The sequence below is a fragment of the Augochlora pura genome, chromosome 11 (genome assembly GCF_028453695.1).
Source record: "Augochlora pura isolate Apur16 chromosome 11, APUR_v2.2.1, whole genome shotgun sequence".
NCBI lineage: Eukaryota > Metazoa > Arthropoda > Insecta > Hymenoptera > Halictidae > Augochlora > Augochlora pura.
Genome location: NC_135782.1, coordinates 18,286,676 through 18,294,777, shown reverse-complemented (window position 1 = coordinate 18,294,777; position 8,102 = coordinate 18,286,676). Strand labels below are relative to the sequence as shown.

At 47.2% G+C, this 8,102-nt stretch overlaps 1 protein-coding gene across 1 annotated transcript in view; it reads right to left on the bottom strand.

Annotated features, from left to right (window-relative positions):
- LOC144476782 (uncharacterized) overlaps positions 1-8,102 on the bottom strand; it is a 454,423-nt gene that overhangs the window by 149,724 nt on the left and 296,597 nt on the right. The gene's annotated exons all lie outside the window — the stretch shown is intronic.

Here is an 8,102-nt window from a genome sequence, read left to right as displayed (position 1 = left end):
TCGACAGATTTCATGGGAGTTGTCGGTCAATGTTTTTATACGCTGCGGTTTCGATAACCTTAGACACTAACAGTATACTGTGTTGACAAGCTCAGCACTTGCATACGAATGTTGTGTCTCCGAACCGGTATTCCCTAATCTATGTGTTGATACTTCTTTCTCTCTCTTACCATCGCGGAGATGACGTAACCCTGTCACTAGGTCGATATAAATAGCCTAAGGCTTCTGAAAGAGCAGACTTTCCCCTTTAAAATGAGGCTAGGCCCATCTCCGTGCGATTATTTCGAGCGAAATTACAGCCGCTCAAAGATAGTGCGATTTTTCTGTCTGATCATGGTCGTCCCTTGGCGGGACCAAAATGGATGAGCTCACATAATTAGCGATAACTCGGCTAAAGAAAATCGTAGATCACTCCGATTTGGGGCGTTGGAAAGGTGAAGCTTCCCTCTTGATAAGAGTGGTAGTTTTTGCCGCGAAAAAAATTATTTAAACTTCTGACGGAAGCTTTAATTTGAGCAATTATTAGGCCGAAGTTTGCTCGCCTGGACTCGAATGAAAAAATAGAAACGATATAAATAGCCTAAGGCTTCTGAAAGAGCAGACTTTCCCCTTTAAAATGATCTAGGCAAAGCTGACTTGTAGATTATTGATCTAATTTTTGTTAAATGTTAAATAGGATCTATATATTGTTTTGCCGAGTTTTAGACAGGTGTACGAGTGACGATGGAATAAAATAAACCTTCCTGTATCAAATAAATCGTACATAAATATTTCCATGCTAATATCGTAAAGTCTAATTCTTCGAAAGGACGTCAGCGACGCTTTAATTTCGGCGTCGCGTGTACACTCAGCGATCCTCCGGCGAACATCGTCCGCCCGAAATGCGGGATATTCGAAAGTGCAGCGGGCTGCAGAAAGCAGAGAGGATCGCGTCGCATCGACGTTGAAAAGCTGCGAAACGAGCACAGGGATCGCGCCGGGATCAGCGAAATTAGAGTGTTCGTCGAATTTCACTCCGCTTTCATCCTCGCAACCGATACGCGCGACGCGCCGGGGCGGACCAGGTTATTGAAAACACTTCCGCGATACGAAAATTGTTTCATTACGGCAATTACGATCACGCGAAGGCGCGCTCGTCCTTTGAGCCCGCTGCGGCGATGGACTCTCCCCGGGCTTTGTCATCTCCGCGGCGGCCGAGTGACGGTGCCGGCGCGCCTGTTTTACGAGAAAAACGCTTTTACCCGGCGACACCGCGCTCCTAGAGAGAAAAAGAACTGGAGCAAATTGCGCGCGGCGGGACGTGCAATGACACACCTCGCGCCGATCAAAACTCGTTGCTGCGACGATAATGCCCGCCGACAAGGGGACACGCTGGGACACGAGCGCGAGGTGCCGAGCCCTTACCTGGCATTCATAAATAAATTTTAATGAACTGCCCTCGAAATGCGCCTAGCCGCCGCGTACACTCCCGTCCAGAAGTGACGCGAGTCTCTTACGATTTAGATCTCTTCGTTTCTTCTGACCAGTCAGACTGGTACGCACCTTGTTAGTTTAATTTTATAATTTTAGCCTTCAAATTATTTCTCAACTCGAAATACGATTTCTGAATATTTATTTAAATAATTATCCAGGACAGAGATACCTTTTCACGTTAAAGGATTGTGTCACGTGTGAAGTCCAGCATTTCATCGATAAGAGTTCCACAATTATTCCGACTAATGAGAAGACAATGCACGCGTGAGATTTTCCATGCGCCTCGAATAAATTCGCGTTGGCCAATGATTTATGGCTCGGGTTCCCAAGAGTTCATTTTTCTTAGCCCGAAGATCTCTGTCATTTGATAGTTTCGGTCTTCGATTGCGATCAGAAAACGTGAGAAGTTACGCTATGGACAAAGGACGATTACATCGCCGCTTTTATTTCGTCGTGGTCGTCGGAGAACAGCGAAACGCAGGAATTAAACGCGGCGATATTAAACAGCGAGAGAATATAAACGCGAGTTGCGAAAGTGTTTTTACGCGGCCGAAGTCGATCGCGTATGCAACGCACGTGCGAAGATCTTGCACGGCTGATGCGGCCGCGATGATAAACGTAGACGCGCGCGCCTCGCAGCTTTTCCAACGCGGACGCGGAAATCGCGCGGCTTATTAAATCCCATTGCAATTTTATTTTCAGTAAAGAACGGCCGTGTTGCGTTGTTCTATATCTTAATTTCTGATACGAAAAACAACGTGCTCGTCGGTTCTGTACATATGTTCGATATTCCCGCAGGTATTATCACGGGTGTGCTAAAAAGCTGACCTATCAAACGGATTACCAATTCGCATCGGTCGGAAGCAGCCTCGTGAAACGAGGTAAAGGGGTATAAGAAGTCATCGCGAAGTTAGAAATGCGTTCATACAAATGCATGAAGGAAAATGTATGAGCGAAATGATCGTCCTCGGTGAATCTTCGGAACGGTTGAGGCTTTCTGGTTAGTCGTACTTTATGTCCAGGTTGGACGAGGGAGGCACTGTGTTATTGCAGTGGTTTTTTCTGGAGCTTAGTTGCAAGGTGCATTGTTGCAATTTGAGGAGGATAGAGTGTGATAAAATGCATGTGTGGTGTTATAAAAGAAATCCTAAAATCCTCATTTTTGGACTCCAGTCTTTTGGACTTCAAACTTTTGGTCTTCAAACTTTGGACCCCAGTCTTTTGGACTTCAACCTTTTGAGCTTCAAGCTTTTCGATTTCATCCTTTTGTACTTCAACCTTTGGACTCCAGTCTTTTAGTCTTCAAACTTTGAACTCCAGTCTTTTGAACTTCAACCTTTTGAGCTTCAACCTTTTGGACTTCAACTTTTTGAGCTTCAACCTTTTGAGCTTCAACCTTTTGGACTTCAAACTTTGGACTCCAGTCTTTTGGACTTCAATCTTTTGAGCTTCAACCTTTTGGACTTCAACCTTTTGAGCTTCAACCTTTTGGATTTTATCCTTTTGAACTTCAACCTTTGGACTCCAGTCTTTTGGTCTTCAAACTTTGGACTCCAGTCTTTTGGATTTTAACCTTTTGGACTTCAGACTTTGGACTCCAGTTTTTTGGACTTCAACCTTTTGGTCTTCAACCTTTGGACTCCATCCTTTTGGCCTTCACTCTTTGAACCCCAGTCTTTCTGTCTTTGAACCTCGACCTTCTACAGTCTCAACTTCTACAATCTTTTGGTCATCAGTCTTCGTACCCCACTTCACTACACAGTGTATACTCCTTCAAACTACGATCTCATCACACTTCGCGATAAATAAAACGCAGTGCGAAGATGGACGACCGGATAACAGTAAAAAGGAAGAGTACGGCACTCACCAAGGAAACGCGACGACAGCTCCAATCCCATATTCACCGCTGGACAGACGTACACGATGCTAGTCAGCTGTTGGACTTGGTTGCAGGGTAGAACGGTTGGTTATCGTCACTAGCAGCGGCAGCAACACGAAATTAATAATCCGTCGTTTCTTATGCCTCGTTATCGCGCATCGTCACGTCTTTATAACGCGGCCGGGGCTCGTACGTCAGATGGTATCGTCGTATCTCGTACGGCTAGCAGCTAGTAAAGTAAGTGCGAGTAAGTATAAACTACCGCGCTGAGCCACCACCCTCGATGTTCCGCCCCAGCGGAGAGATAACATCTTCGTGCCCACCGGTCGCCTCCCTCTCCCTCTATCTAGCACTCGTTCCATCTCTCTCTCTCGCATCCCCCCCTCCCACAACCCTTTTGCTCGCGTACCGTCCAAGCTGATCGGCTCGAGGCTTCCCTACGATCGGCTACTTCAGTAGCCGCACCATCTGCCCTCCATAAATCCTGCCAGCCGTCCATGCTGCACCGATATCCTTCCAACGAGCTACCTCCATTCCTCTTTCCTCGATTTCCTTCCCCGTGTGAATTGGGGTAGGTTAGGCTCGTTTCAGGCAACCGATGCTGCTCGGCCTGGCGAGACTTTTCGTTCGTTCAACCGGTTATTTTCGATGCGAAGTCTTCAGTCTTTTGGGGACCTGTTTTGTGGATATTAGTGTTTTAGCTCTAGACGTGTTGGTCCTCGTGTTTTGACTTCAGTATTTAGGACTCTGGTCTCCTGGAGTTAAAGCGGTAGACGTGAGGGTTTCGGACTTCCATCTTTTGGTGGTCAGCCTTTCGGATCTGCAGACTTTGGACTTCAGTCTTTGGGTATGCAGACTTTGGACTTCAGTCTCTTGGATATGCAGACTTTGGACTTCAGCCTTTGGGTATGCTGTCTTTGGACTTCAGTCTTTTGGATATGCAAACGTTGGATTTCAGCCTTTGGATATGCAGACTTTGGACTTCATTCTTTTGGGTATATAGATTCTGGATATCAGTCTCTAGGACTTCACACTTTGGACTCCGGACTTTGGACTTCAGTCTTATGGATATACAGACTTTGATCTTCAGTCTTTTGGATCTTAGACTTCCAGACTTCAATCTTTTAGTCTTCAATCCTTTTATCCACCATCTCCAAACTCCAGTCTTCCAGATACCCACCAAAGAGTATCCCACTCACCATCACTCCCATTCCCGACAAATACCGTCGCCTCAGCGTTAATTATCCCCGTTGACTTTCGTCTCGCCTGGGAACGTATCAGGTACCCTCGAAATTTATCCCGTCTCGGTGAATAACGATCTCGGATCTATCCGGTTCGATGCATCGATACCGTCCCACCGGACCCGGGATCGTTAGCCTTAACTCGGTGTAGCCGATTGGCGGAAGATCTACGGGCAACAAATGAATAACAAGCCTAAGACGGGGAGTAAGAAGAAGAAGAAGAAGAGGAGGAAGAGGAAGAAGAAGAAGAAGTGGAAGAATCCCCGTGTAAGACTTATCGATAGCGAGAGAAGAAGCGGATCGCGTCGAGCCGATATCGTGAGCTGGTATCGGCAGCCGGAGAGACCGACCATATGCACCCGGCGAGGAGAGAGAGAAATAACGGTCGAGGATCAACCTACTAGAGATGAGAGAGAGAGAGAGAGTCTATCCTATCCTATCCACTCTCTCTCTCTCTCTTTCTCTCTCGTCGAAGGGGTTCGAGGGTTCGGGTTCGATTCCGCGATACTGACAAACATATTGCCTTATAGCGGCCGGAACAAATGGCAATATATTGCGCTCGCGGTTCGCGCGAACCAGAGGAGGGCTATCCCCATCGAGTTGGTGAGGTAGGTACGTTCCCATGCCAGATAGAGGCGGAACGACGCCGTGGAAGAAGCAGCCGGGGCCCTGGCGCAGAAAGAGGAAGAAAACGAAAGAAGAAGCGACACACACACAGGCGAACCGTTCCACGCTGGCCTCTACTCTCCCACGCGGTGGCGAGCGCTCGTATGCTCGTTCCGGTACGGTGTGTGCTCTGTAGATCAGCGTGTTTCAGGGTCGGTTTGTTTGAACCTACCTTCGGCCAATGATTATCGCCGGCGCGCACCGCCATGCGGGCTCTCTTCTCTCGCGATGCATATTTGATACCTGCCGCTTCTGATCGAGATCTACCGCTTATTATTAGATCGATGGGCGGGTTGCCCCTAGCGGCTTTAAAAGGCCCCGCGTTATCCTTTTGATATTGCTTTCATTACCGGCCAGCTGTACAAGGACTTGCGGAAGTACTCGTGATTATGGTCTCTCTTTATGCTCGCGGTCAATCCTTGCCGGCGTTCTCCATATCGGTGCACCTCCATTATCTGGACCCAAGCTGTCTGTAGCCTTCGTCGGCTGTTGTGATCGATTCGTGGCTGCCTCCTTTGCAGCAACGAGAACCTAACCTAATACCAAGTCTGATAGAAATACTAGCCAGCTCCTTGTAATTAAATAAGGACATTTGATGCATTGGATTTGGAGATATCGGTTTAGAATATTGATGACATAATGGTGCCAGGGTGGAACTTATTCTGAACTATGAGTCTTCTATGCGAGCAATAGAGCTTTGAAGTTATGTCCGTCAGATCAGGGTTATGTTACTCCAACACAAATTCCATGATGCCAACTCGGTGATGCAATTCAGCGGATCCTCTTCCAACAATCCAGGATCCGCTGATCATCAATGGAACCCAAAGAGCATCGATTATACTTTCGATCGAGCGCATCGTCTAAGAAATCGACAAGCTTGTATATCAAAAACAACGGTGAGTTTTTCCGATGGAACGCGTTTTATCGAGGATGCGAGAAATCGTTTCTGAAAAATCGTCGAGTCGGATGCCGATGGTATCGTTCCAAGGGGGAGAGGATGGTGGTGAAGCGACGTCGATCGATTGGAAGGACGGTCACATTCGAACAATCGTGTCGATGATTATCGAGCGTAACAGGGAAACCGCGTATAATCGGGGAAACCGGCAAGAAAGCCGGCTCGTGGACGGCGGTGGCTTCCCGTTAACGTCATAATAATTCACGGTCGACAAAGAGTCGTCCCGGCGAGATTTTTCGCCGGCGACGAAAGAAACCAGAAAGGAATCTCTCTACGGGCCGATTGACAGCGCGCGCACCGGTGGCTGTCGTCGCGCACGTCCTGCCGCTATCTCTCCTATCGATGAAAGATTGTCCACCGTGTCCGGGGATCGCCAACGGGCCTTCGACAACCTGTTCGCAGCCACGGCTTAGCGGATCGGCTCTAGGATCGTGCTACGGACTATGGTTCTGGACTTGAACGTTTGGACTCCAGGCTTGTGGACTTCAACCTTTTGGACTTGAACCTTTGGACTCCAGGCTTGTGGACTTCAACCTTTTGGACTTGAACCTTTGAACTCCAGTCTTTTGGACCTTTAGAGCTTCAAACTTTTGGACTTGAACCTTTGGAATCCAGTCTTGTGGACTTCAACCTTTTGGACTTCAACCTTTGGACTCCAGTCTTTTGGACCTTTAGAGCTTCAACCTTTTGGACTTGAACCTTTGGACTCCAGTCTTTTGGACTTGAACCTTTGGGCTCCAGTCTTGTGGACTTCAACCTTTGGACTCCAGTCTTGTGGACTTCAACCTTTGGACTCCAGTCTTTTGGACCTTTAGAGCTTCAACCTTTTGGACTTCAACCTTTTGGACTCCAGTCTTTTGGACTTCAACCTTTTGGACTTCAACCTTTGGGATCCAGTCCTTTGGACTCCAGTCTTTGTACTTCAAACTATTGAACCTCAGCCTTTTGGTCTTCAATCTTTTGGACCTCAGCCTTTTGGCCTTCAACCTTTGGACTCCAGCCTTTTGGACTTTAATCTTTTAGACCTCAGCCTTTGGGCCTTCAACCTCTGGACTCCAGTCTTTTGGACTTCAATCTTTTATGCTTCAAACTATTGGACCTCAGCCTTGAGCCTTCAACCTTTGGACTCAAGTCTTTTGGACTTCAACCTATGGGATCCAGTCCTTTGGACTCCAACCTTTAGACTCCAGTCTTTTGTACTTCAAACTATTGGACCTCAGCATTTTGGACTTCACTTTTTGAACTCCAGTCTCTCATCTAACCTAGACGAAAGAAACCAGAAGGAATCTCTCTACGGGCCGATTGACAGCGTGTGCACCGGTGGCTGTCGTCGCGCACGTCCTGCCGCTATCTCTCCTATCGATGAAAGATTGTCCACCGTGTCCGGGGATCGCCAACGGGCCTTCGACAACCTGTTCGCAGCCACGGCTTATCCGATCGGGTCTAGGATCGTGCTGCGGACTATGATTCTCAATCTATTTATAGTATTCGTGGTTTAATTAATTTCTATGTTTTCTTGTAATTAATAAAATTAATTTTTATTTGAGATCAATAGCTATTTCATTTTTATGTAAACTTTTCTAGGATTAATACGATTGTATTAAAATTAGAGGTGATCTGAGCTCTACGCTTTTCTAAATAAGCGTCGATTAAATTTGGTGTCCAGGTAGCCGCGAATAAATTTAATACACATTTTCAGGCATCGTCGTCCTAGGAATAAATAAAGGCAGGCCGAGGCATTAATAATAGCAGCCAGCGATTCAGTTGACGACCCCCTCGGTAAGAAAGCTAATCATTACGCGATGAAACCCGGCGAGAGAATGGAGAAGAGGAAGAGGAAGGCTCGCGTAATGGAATCCAGAGGACGCTGCGGCGACGGTGCGTCTGA